The following is a 13,835-nucleotide window of genomic DNA, read 5'->3' as shown; positions in this document are numbered from 1 at the left end:
TTTTTGTTTGCAATAATCTTGGAAAATAAACAACTGTGGTCTGTGACATATCCCCGTACAACGCACCAAATAAATATTAAACGTGGAGGTTGTATTTCAGCCAACAACAATATTGTATTTATTAATATTCTTCAGAACCATTTTAAAAAGAGTGTGGTCCAGAACCTCATATATTTGATAAATCAGTAAATGCTGGTTGTTTTGTCACTACTGTTTATTTTATTCCTTATAGTTTGGGTGGTTTTCTTGAGTACCTACAATGGTTTTATAAATAATTTATGAAGGTATCGTTTGTAGTTTTTGTATCATTCTTGAAATAAAAATGAATTTACAAAAAAATTGTTTAATCAGTTGTACGTATCGATAAAAGTAAGTGATGGTTTTTATAAAATATTTTTGTTGATTAAATTATTGTTTGTTCCCATCAATATTTATAATCTATAATAATTTTAAGAAATTGCTAATTGAGAATGGTTTTTTGAGTACTTAAAAAATACATAAATATACAGTGTGCATTTGCTAATTAATTTCTGTCTAGTAGGTATAAATGTATCCCGAAAAAATAAATTATTTAGAAAATCGGGATAAAATAATAATAATATACATTAACAGTATTATGTATATTCTCAACGTTAAAATATATAATTATTCTTGATTTGTTTTATTTTATTATTATTTATTAGTTTGAATATTTAGTTACAACTAAACGGGTTTAAAATGCATAAAATTCTCTGGAAGATTAAGTTAAAACAGGGTAACGCTACTACCATCGTTGGGCGATGTAGTGTCATCGGTGGTCTCTAAGTCGATGTTATCGTCGGTATATCGTCTTCGTTGGTTCCGCTGATTTGATTTAGACGGCGACGTCGCTGACTGCCCCTTCGTCTACTCCTCTTTCTTCTTGACCTTCTCCTAGACGACGCATCTACCGTTGACGAATCGTCATCTTCGTAGTCTTCTTCAGCGCCTGTGCTGTAATCGTCGTCTTCGTCTTCTTTGGTACTACTGATGCTACGTCTCCTTGTTCGACGGCGACCAGACCACGATCGGCCTCACGTCCTGCAACTCCTTGACCTCTACCCCTTGATCGACGACCACATCTTAATATTATTAAATCGTTGATACTACTGGTTGACTGACCAACGTTGTCCAAAGCTTCAGTAATACCACCTATGTTTTGTTTTTTGGGGTTCTTTCACGTCGTTCTGCCCACACGATTACTGATGATTGCTTTGAATTTGAGAGTTTCATTAAGCAACACCTGAAATAATAGTTTTATTTTGAATGATACTCATAATTTTTAATTTATATATATATATATACATAACGCTGTTGTGCTTGTTGTGTGATTGAAAATAATTATTATATATTAGTATTATTATCACAGCACATTAAGTCATATTATGTATTTAATATAGGTATATACATACATACATACATACATACATAAATTATAATATTAAACGAACTTATTGTCGACTACAGCAAGGACGTTGAAGAAGACGACAAAGATGCATTGTCTAGGAGAAGGTCGAGAAGAAAGAGGACTATAAGAAGGGGCTGTCGGCGACGTTGCCGTCCAAATCTGATCAGCGGAACCGACGAAGACCATACCGACGATAACACTGATTTAGAGACCACTGATGACACCGCATCGACCACGATGGTAGTAGTGAACCGGATACCATCGCCAGCACTCTTCGCGTTGCCCAGAAATCAAACTCGGCCGGACGTCCGGCTTCTATCTAGAGTACAGAACGTAACCCTGTTTTAACTTAATATTCCAGAGGATTTTATGAATTTTAAACCTGTTTAGTTTTAAATAAATATTCAAACAAATAAATAATAATAAAATAAAACAAATCAGGAGTAATTATATATTTCAACGTCGAAATTATACACAATACTGTTAATGTATATTATTATCATTTTATCTCGATTTTCTGAATAATTTATTTAATAATAATCAGGAGTAATTATTTATTTCAACGTCGAGATTATACACAATATTGTTAATATATATTATTATCGTTTTATCCGTTACAGTGGATTTTTTTAATAGATTTTTCAGAACATTCAAAATATTTATTTTAACCAATCTACCGAGCAAAGACGTTTCTGAGATTTCATTGTAAAAACTTTAATAATTTCTGCATCTGCTATTACTTTAAATTAATTGTTGATTTTTATTACTGCTAACCCATTAAATTTTTATTCATTAATTTTTTTACCATTAATAGTTTTGCGTAAAATCTTTAAATAATTAAACAATAATAAAATAATAATTATATTTATACCTTAAGAACATCAGTAGAAATTGTGACATAATCTTTGCATTGATTTTCAATAACTACAACTTTATTCAAATAAATGGAAATGTGTTTAAGTAAAAAACAGTTTAGATGCATAATTAAACAAAACAATAATATTTGGTTAATTTACATACTTATATTTCAATTTATAAATATATATTTTAAACAAAACTAATACATATTCTTATTTTTGGCCCCTGACATCATAATTACTAATAAACTTAACTACATTGCTCAAATTACGAAAAAAAAATATAATAATAATAATACCAACTGAGACCAAATTAGTAAATTCAATTATTAATAACAATAATTAATAAGGATAATAAGCTAATGACTAATGAATGTCATTCATGGCAATCAACAATCGTTCAGAAGTAGAATATTTTTTAAATATTTCGATGTATAAGAATCGAAATACGGACTAGTTTATGAGTTATAAGTATTGAAAGTATTTAAAGTTTAGAATATATTTAAGCAGAGTAGTAGCCCAATATTTAGCGGGATAATATCTGTATCGACTGTATCGCTGTAGGGCTGTACCTCTCCATTCCGCTCACCTAAATTTTATATACTTATTACTCATAAAATGCTCGTCTGAATTTTAATTTTTATGTATCAAAATAATCCAAAAAATATTCTGCTTCAGAGTATGAAATTAAAAATGTTCATGTGTTATATGTTGTCATTCAAAAAATTAAAAACTTAAATATAGGTACATTTTTTTTTAATGTTTTATTTAGACTTGAAATTATGTAAAGAAAATTTATTTTCAAAAAATTAATAGATCTTAAAATAATGAGTGTTGTTTGATGAAATTATCGTTTTGAGATTGAAATATTAATTTTTTATTTTGGAATTTTAAAATATAATATATCTAATTTAATATTTTTAAAAATTTAGTCTTCTACGAAAATGTTATATATTTTTTTATGTGTTAACAATTATCATGAGTGAACGACTTTATGTTTAGGACGTTTACATAATGACTTATATTTCTGTCAGTATGATATAGATACTACATAGTCAGTTATTTTTTCGTCATTTAAATAGCAGAATATAAAGTGTTTGTAATATTTGTTGGCATGTCAAATAAATTGAATTTCTTACGTCAATGAAGTACTCGTTACGTGTGTTATTTCATACTTTCTGCAAACTGACGATAAGCAAAGCTCATAATTTAATAGAGTTTGTTTTAACGAAAACTGGCGTCATAACCAATTTTAAGCCGTAACTTTGTTTACAGGAAAGTGTGCAGCAAAATATATATAACCGACAATTAACCGAGTAATTCAAAATTGCTGAGTATTTGTTTAATTTTCTAGACCACTCGATTCTCTTTTGAGCCATCATCATTATTTGACCGTGCTTCTCTATGCATACAACTTGAACTTTATAGACGTATTTTTCGTTTTAATAAAACATATTTATTTATAACATAATAATAATAAGTGTGAACTATATTACAGGTGTATGTTTAATTATGATTTCTATTTCTATTAGCTGTATAATGTATAGAGTATTGGTAATCAGAACGGTTTATTTTAAACAAATTCAACTACTATATATTTTTAATTTTCAAAAATTTGGAAGTAGATGCAGAGATTATATTTTTATGTAAAATTCTAAGTGAAAAACATGTCAAGTTACAAAATAAATAATCACATCGCATTATGCCATCAAAATACCAAATATGACATTAAAATAAAATTGTAAAATATACTCTAAAAACTGAGAATGTGGGTAAATGCAAAAATATAAATACCTACTTAAAAAATTCGTATTCATAAACAGTATTGTTGATCATACCTACAAATAAAATATCTTATGATTAGTTCGTGTTCGAGTCATATACCTAACTAGCTTACCCGTCGTGGTCACCTTGTCAGGTTAACGTGATGGGCGAGTTAAAGTATAGAAACATTAATAATAAATTAATTAAATTTGATAATATTTTATAAGGAAAAAATAATGAATTTTTTTAATACTATTTATTTATTACGTACTTAAGTTCATATATAATTTAAATTACCTGATCAATGATAACATGATGATTTCATCAGTGAAAGAAGATATAATGATATAAATAATAATAATATATATATATCATCATCATATTAAAATTTACTATAAAATTTTTGTTTATAGCTAGGCATGATTATTACATGGCAACAAACAAACGACAGACACACAGTTATTGAAATTAATAGCAGCCAATATCTATAAACAAAAATTTTCATCGTGAATTTTAAAATGTCTGTCGATTTTATGCTTTTTTTACCTTTTAAAATGCGAATTTTAAAAAATCCTTTCTTAGTGCGCCTATACATAGTAATAGGTACGTTTACTGAGCATTAAATCCGTTCAGTAGTTTTGGATGTACGTTGATTACACCTCTAATTTGTATATATAGAGATAATATATGCTAGTAGGTATATTTATCTACAAATCAGAGCATTAATTATGAATTAATTATTAATCGATCACTGGATTAGCACTTGTATAATATTATAGAATAACGAACCAATAATATACCTAATAATATTATAACTAGTATTTTTATTAGAATACAAATCAATTTATTTACCCATCATCCATTTATTGATTAGCTGCAAACTATAATCTCACAAAACTCTTTGTAAATTTGCTCATTCCATTTAAAAAAAAAAAAAAAAACAATTAAAATATTCAACTAAAGCTTACTATCACGTAGATTATTAACTTTGTTGATCTTTTCACAATAGCCCAGTAACTCTTAGAAATTCCAACTTTCCAAGTCACTAACCGTACCACTGTTATCGGTTGGTATATCGCCAAGTATAACCAATAATATAATACATCATGTAATATTACACCGTGATTCGGGAGATAATGAATAATTTAATATTAAATTTGTATATTAGACGAAACTACGACAGCGATATTTCAATATTTTATGTAATAAACATAACAGATAATTTATGAATACGCCCGTCGGCTGTCATTGTTGTTGCTGAAACTCGATATCGCTCCATCCTTATGGCACTACAGAAAATTCAATATTATTACGTCTGAGTGTCTGAAATAGCATTAAATTAATTATTTGTTTGTTTTAAGAGAACGTCACACCCGTATGGGGTTGTCTCCATCTTGCAAACGTAAAATACATCTATCGAATTTGCGTTCAACAGATCCAATTACGTTTTATCAGTATTAACATTATAGGGTGAAGTGTGGACCAGTACCAAGTACTGGATCTATTATTAAACCTTAAGGTAAGACTATAATATCTACGTTTGTTTTCAGTGTTATTTTAAATTGTAAGTATGTAATGCGTGCAAACATTTTAAACTGAGTACATGGTACATTATGTAATTCGTATAGAAAATTGAAATATCATATAAAACCAACGTATTAACAATACAGAAATAATCTCACCTTTACTTTTAATACAATAACTGGATACTAATTCATTCAAATATGAAAGCTAATAACAAAAATTTGGTACTGCTGATCGAACATTTTCTATGTTGTGCATTTTTCGACTTGTGAGACGAAGACGTGGCGCATGAGCTCTAAAGATAAAAAATTTAACGGTTACCAATCGATAACGAGTAAAATAGTGTATAAATTTTAATTTTCCTTTTACACTGTGGATGGCAGAAAAAGATATTCACAATCAACTATATTAACGATGATAGTAATAATAATGTCTATAAAATATTTGCGTACAGTGAACATGGTGGATTTTAAAGGTAGGTACTGTCACTTTTATTCAATATTATTGCTAACGAGTCCATTGTTTGACGTGCACCATCTATAGTTGAAAAGTAATTATAATCTAGCCAAGTTACGCTTAAAACACCCTCGTACAATCTGTCTTTCGCCAAAGTTGACTATACATTAACGTAAATTGTTCGTCAAAACAAGCGTCGATCGTGGGTTTCGTACATCTCTGTACCTATATAATTATTATATGACATAATAGCGCTAGTCGAATAAATTATACTATGGTGTTCAGATATTGTCTATATTTAAATAAAACACATTTACTTAGTTCGAACCCGATTTACCTATATAAATGAGTTGGGTACTGAATATTAATATTTCGTAAAACTTTTAATCGAACAGTAAATTTATTCTACGAAATAGTGTTAAGTCATCCATCGCAAAAAAACACTACGAATATATCACGATATTTAGATAATATAATGCATAAAGCAAAGTGTTAAACTGGCTATAATATTATGTTTGCTTTTTTTATTCATATAGTGATGGCGTTTCTTGATGAAACGAAATAATTATTCTAGAGGGTCATGACAATGAAAGAATGCTGAAGTGACCACATACCACTCAAAATCTACATTGATAAAATGCAATGATTATATGTTTAAGGCGTTTAAGCCGTTCGAAATCAAGCCATCTCATTTGTGGTTCTGAAATATGGTGCATATTAATCCTAAACCCGTGAATGTGCAACTCGAATTTTTTTTTTTTAATTTTACATTTTAAAAAAGAGCTCACCGTTTAACTGACATTAAGAAGATGTAATTCCAAGGGAATTTAATTCGTTACTGATAACACTGCAAAGAATCAACTACCACATTAAATAAAAATATTATTATTTTAGACCACTTTCTGATTTATGTATATAAAATTAAATAGTGTTGAGAATTGATTAAAAAAAAGTTAAAAGCTGCGACTTGAAAAATTAATTTTTCATAACTTTTATCACATTGTCATAAATTAAGTAGTTGTTTTTAGTTAATTTGATAATAATACATTTAATTAAAATAAAGTTTATATTTTTCAAAATAAATTTATTTTTTAATGTTAATTTCACAAAAATAAAAATGTTATTCCTATATTATTTTATGTCAAGTGTATGCTATATATTAATACAAACAGCTATTTATAAAAAAAATGTATAGAAACTTGGAAAATTGTGGATAGTATTTCTTACCTAAATACCAAATAAAATAAAATATTATTATTTAATATTATGTTATAAATGTATTATATCTACTTGTTTTTACTTGTTATAATTTTATCAATATCTATGTATTACCTACTCATAACTAATTTTTGCAAACAATGTTATAAGAAGTTAGTCAATTTAAATGATTGTATAATGTACCTACCAAATAGCGCTTCATATATTATTATAACTTTAAGCTCTTGCTTGTACTTTTAAAAAATAAATAAATATTATTTTAAAATACAATATGTTTATAAAATCTGTTCTGTAAAATAATTTAGTTATTGCTGCATGCTTTTTATTGTCGGTTTAAAATCTTTTAAATTTAGTATAGTAGAGAAAAGTTATGAGACTTGTTTACATAATACGTATAGTTACATTAAAATTATTTACAACCAAGTTAATGAAGATAAGGTCTAGTGTGTTCGTAGTTTATTCTGTTTAACTCATACAAATAACATTACACATTAAGTCATATTTTTCAAAGTATATTAAATTATTTCTGTTTCGAATAAGGGTTGAAAGTTGTCTTGAATTAATTAGCTGTTAAATTGTATTAATTTCGAGAATATTTGCACGTTATTAAGTTTAATATAATTTGAAATGGATTCGTGTCATATAGCCATGGTGTATGTACATATTAGATTTTAAATACTAATTATACTAACTCATTTGAATGTACATTTATTTTATCAAAGTCGTTTTGAAATTAATATAAAGTGACGCGGTGCATCAGTAATTTTTATATTAAAAATGTAAATCACGACTTCGCATTATTATTTCATGGATATTAAAAAATAAGTGGAAATGTACACTCTGCGCCCTACAACAGTCCTTCTATACTTAAATTTTTGGGAAAGTTATCCGTACACTTTCTAATATTATGGGTGGGGATTTAAAACTTTTACGTATATTTTTATAGTATGTTATATGCAAAATGACATTTTACAAACATTTAGATTAATTTAAAGAAATTGCCTACAAACTAACTACGAATCTATTTACACCGTTTCACGGTAAGATGGTATTTAAATAAAAGTTAATACCTAACAATGATAAATTAAATAATTGTATAATACTATTATAATGACAAATTAATGTTAAAAATAAAATAAATTCAATGTTTTTGGTAAAAATATACTTAATAATATAGACTAATAAATTGTCTTCGTTCAGAATGGTTTTTTGAATACATTAATTTTTGTAATAATATATTACAGTAACTTATTCAATAATGAGGTACACTTAATATCTGCTAACTAACTAACTCTTACAAGTAAATCAATGTTATCGACTTATATCATAATAAAATAATTAATAATTTTAAAAATGAACGTTTAAAATTGCATTAATTGGACAAGTCCTACAAGCACGAGAACTAATTTAACTTTTAGAGTGCAGTATATGTAGGCATATATAAAGGTACTTTCCGTTCATAATAAAAATTTACAGCATTGTTTAATGAATTGTATATCAAGCTTTTCACGGTTGCTTTTTTTTCCACTTGGCAGATTTTTTTCACGTAGAGTTTCAACGAAGTGTTTTTACCGTGACACATTTTATTATAATGAACCCACACAAATTATTTTTCTCTGGTCACAAACAAGAATTAACGATCAAAAATGGTTTTCTCTCTGTAATATTTATCATTTCATCAAAAACAGTGTTATAAAAATATACCTACTCCATAAGAACGTGTCGCGTTTGTACGCTTATGGCGTACATGCACACGCACGTACTAATCAACCACAACTTGAAAATAAATTGCGAAAGATATTTTAAAAGTATAAAGCATTAAACGTGTGTAAATAGGGTAGTTCTGACAATAATAACGGTAACACACGCCAAAACATTTTACTTTTACACGTATCTACGTAATATCACATAGCTGTCTATAGCTACATGCGTCGTACTAGTTCTACGCGTGCCAAACACGATTGGTGGGATAATCGTATCGTCGTATTGTCGAATTAGAGTATTCATATGATGTATTTTGATATACGCGAGTCCCAGAAATTAAAATTTGTGAATATAAGACCATCGGGTTCGTTATATGAGTTAATGAGCATTTTGCATCTTAGAACGTCTGTATAGATAATTAAAAGACGCGGACAAGTTCACCACACTATGAACGTATAACGGCTGCAATAACCCGTCCCACGACGATTTATTATACGACGAGTATATACAATATATTATTATAATATGCCTGTATCATCGCGAACTCGTGTGCAAGTCCCGATCGCGTTGAAAGATGCTTACGAAGATTATTTTATGTACCTACCTACGAAGTGCAATTACATACACCGCCGCCAACATAATATACGAGTATTATTCCTTGTAACAAATCGTTATTTACCGCGATGACAATCTCTATGTAATATATTATTATTATTTATGTGGCTTGGTGTCGTCGCCCGCAGATGGAGTCGTTACATGGAACGACTAGCGGCAGACGAAGGTTTTTCCGAAATCGTTTAAAACTGCGTTAAATTTTCACTACCGCTCACTATAATATTATGTGTATAACCTGCAAGCTGAAGTAACCACTAACCAATCACGACTTCCCTGTGTTTGTTTATGAGAAACGAGAAAAGGAAATAACAGAAATTATGACGCTTGTGCTCTGTATTGTGATTGATCAATTTGCAATCCGTCATATTATTGTATATGTAAAAATAAAACTTATCTGATTTCTAGTACGTTTCCACTATACGCACGTAAGTAACACACATAAATGCAATCCCGATTTGGTAAATAAAAAAATTTTACGAATCTTTAGCAACCGACGATTAATGTGTAAGTACTTTAACGTAGTTAATCTCGTCGATATATTTTATTTTCATTTAAAAATCATGTATATAATATACATGTTTTTCCTCGAAATGGAGAAAATATCAAATAGCACATACATTTTTAATTTATCGACGCACCATTTCCTTTTCATAGTGATTTAGATATTCAATAAATTAATAATTTAAAAAAATACTTTTTGAAATTAAATATCACTATTTGATTTTTTTTTATTTTTATTGTATTTAATTTTTATACTGCCCACCATCGTTTTTCGTTACGCGGGTCCTTTAACGGTTTTAACCAAATTTGTTTTGAATAATTTTTTGACGTCATATTATTATGACGTTTTACTCGCCCTTATATACCTACATAATGACCCTACAACATAATATATTGGGTTTACTGGCAATTATTTTCTGCTACTAACATTTTGGACTATCAAAAACAATAAAACCATACGCAATTAACCGAAAATAAAATAAAATAATTAATGAGCTCTAACGATACTCAGCTTGAGCAAATAATACGACTTTAATCAGGGATTATGCAAAGATCACGAACTCTGTATTATTTGGATTGTGCTTGACGGACCTTATTTAATTGTAACGACCTACCAGATTTGATAACTCTTAATACTTTTTTTTTTATCGAATATACAATAGTATGGTTCTGAATTTCTGATGGTCATTATATAAAAAGACCTATTAAAAGCCAATAAGCCCATGAAGATAAAAAATCAAAACAATTCTAAACCAAAAGTGCAATAAAAAATTAACAATAATTATAATACAATAACTAAAAAGGTCACTGAACTTTTTTAAACGTTGTTCGTACCTATTCAATAACACTAATGGGTACGACACATCTCGTGTACCTACTAACTAATGAAATCCTAAGAATAAATAAAGTATCTAATATTTCAAAAATCAGAAACAACCGCTGTATACAGAAACACCCTGCTGTCCCATAAATATTGCACGAAAAACAAGAAAATACGTTGACATACCTTTTTTAACACCAGCTGTATTATAATAAAATATTTCTCAAATATTATAAAACAACAGATAGTTGATTTTAAAACCATAAATTGTGTTGTCTAAATAATATTCAAATCAATTATAGGCTTGTTTGATATCCATCACACGCTTATTAGGTATATGGACATATTTAAATATTTAATAATCACATTAGGTTCGTAGGTATATTAAGTTCGACTGGATATTGGTTATGTTCAATTTTCACGCGTTCGCGAATGACGTATATATTCATAGATAATATTATACAAAGTGAACTGCACAACGTGATAAAATACGACGAGTGTTCGTGCTAACTTTTGATTTAACCCCTACCCCCTTTCACCCAATATCATATAGTGTTTTTTTTTCGGTAAATATATTAAATAGTTATACCTAAGTTATAGTCCATCTGTTTTTCACTCAAACAAAATTACACTTACTCGTCGAAATCCATTTCACGAATTCGCCGAGAGACCTTTAACTATTTAATACGCTTCGCTGTATGTTGGATAAGACATAAGCATTGTACATGGTGCATTATAAACGTCCAGGTCATTCTATAAAATAATAATTTTAAAATTTAGACTGCCAACCGTGTAGCGCCGACTTATCCGGACGTGCCGAAATATTAGGTACATAAAAGATCGTTACCAGAAAGGCTGCTCTATTCGACTCATCGTATATGTATACTACGTTATATGACGGAGCACTATACCACACGTACAAATACACTCATTCACAATTCACATATTTTTGACCTAGCTATGCCGAGATTAAATTTTCCCGTTCGACTGGTGGCAACGTTTGTTATACAGTTTTCGACACTTTTTCAGCGACCACACAACACACACGGCACTAATATATAATATTATAATAAATACGGCTGAATACCGACGCGTAAGTATTTTGCAACCGTTTTACTACCTACCTATCTTATATATTATGCACAGTAATTATAAGTAAACAAAACACGTTTAAGTAGGTTTTGAATGTTTTGAACATGTAAGCATAAGGCCATAAGGGTGCATGGTATCTCCTACAACTTCTTAACGGGAAGACATTTTAGATGAGTTCAGGTGAAACGAAGAGCTTACACTACACTATTTTATTATTATTTATTTATTTTTTTTTTTAATAAATAATTTTACAGTCAAACAGCCAAATTAATTCACATATTATTATAACTACATCCCGGCCTATCTGCTATGTCAAAATATTTCTATTAATTTTATCATAATTCTATGTATTTCCTATTGTCTATTAACTATAACAAATTACTTCGTGTGATAGTAACCATACAGTTAATAATCTTCATTATAATCATATGTAATAATATAACAATAAAAATTAAAGAAGTGTTCAACTTTTCATTTTATGTATTTTAACACTTTTATTTTTAAATTAAATTCGTGTATCGTTGATTTACCTATCATCGACCGGTGTTCAAACGTAAACCGTTTGAGAGATATGTAATATATTATTAATTAGAGTCATTATAGAGATTTTAATGATTTTATAGTAAGAAAATATAATATGCTTCAATTAATCCGACAAGTTATTAATATTTAAAAACATTACAATATATCATAATTATTTAACAATAGTATTCATAAATCCAGCAACAATATTATAATTTAATATGGGTATCCTCTAAAAATGTGCTAAAAATATACTTTGTGTTAGTTTATTAATTATTATACCAAGTAAGCAAGGATGCAATAATAAGAAAATTTCCAAGAAATAGGGGCAAGTGATACTGAAAATATTGTTTTTAATTAACTCTTTATTATGAGAAAAGCATTTTTTTATTAAAACCGATTTTGTTGAAAACGTTTTCATCGTCGAAAACGAATTTTCTTAGAGGATTCATTAAATAAACTTGTATTTGTTTGAGAAGGGAAACATTTTTTCTTAATGTCACTGGCGCTTACTAATGAATACAAATATCACCACAGAATTATTTTTTTTTCTTTTATTGTAAGTAATCAAATAAAAATACTGTTATAATGAAGTACATGTTATAATATGTACCTATTGTACCCTATACATATACTATATAGGTAACCATACCGTGAATCCGATGGTGGCTTATTGAGAATCAATATCGAGTATTTTATAAAATAATATTTGTACAAAATATTGCAGCCGCGGCCGATCGTTATTATTTTTACCCCAAAAGTAAAAGTGATCGGGTGGGTGTATTTTTAAAATATTTGTTCGAGTGAAGAAAAAAAGATTGGTCACCCCAAGGGGTACACCTACCACCTACGTGCTACACGTGTACGTAATGATGAGGGGCGGCAAATTGGGTTTTACCCGCTCTCCCTATCCGTCGTCTTCGTCATACACTGACCCTTGATGCATTCCCATGCGTGGGGTGTGGATGCGCGTGTGATTCATTTCGAACGTTTCAAGTCGTTTGGATCGTTTTTATTGTATACGGCAGTTTTATACACAGGGTGATTCTATTAGGTATATTATATTATCGACGAACATTCGATGCATAGGCAAGTTTAGGTGGCCAGGTTATATTATTGCTGGTAACCCTAACCGGAAAACTCGATAAGCGCGTGTTTTTTTATTATAACAAAAAAAGTGTCGAATGAACACTAGGTGCATATAAAAACTAAAAATGTATCTTTAAGCAATAAAAAGTCAAAAAGCAGATCAGGCGAGTGTTGCACAACACTGTAACATAACAATTTCTGACAATTATCAATCATAAGATAAATATAGAAGTCGGTAAATTGGAAA

General features: G+C 28.7%; 1 long non-coding RNA gene across 1 annotated transcript; it reads right to left on the bottom strand.

Moving 5' to 3' along the window:
- Nucleotides 1-635: 635 nt before the first annotated feature.
- On the bottom strand, nt 636-4,472 carry LOC126551835 (uncharacterized). The gene is made up of 3 exons (XR_007605719.1): nt 4,345-4,472; nt 1,470-1,745; nt 636-1,261 (listed from the first exon to the last, which is right to left on the bottom strand). It is a non-coding gene; the product is annotated as an uncharacterized LOC126551835 (long non-coding RNA).
- Nucleotides 4,473-13,835: the final 9,363 nt, after the last annotated feature.

This window comes from Aphis gossypii, chromosome X (assembly GCF_020184175.1).
Source record: "Aphis gossypii isolate Hap1 chromosome X, ASM2018417v2, whole genome shotgun sequence".
Classification (NCBI taxonomy): domain Eukaryota; kingdom Metazoa; phylum Arthropoda; class Insecta; order Hemiptera; family Aphididae; genus Aphis; species Aphis gossypii.
The sequence above is the reverse complement of the archived record's forward strand: the minus strand, read 5'-3'. Positions and strand labels throughout refer to the sequence as shown.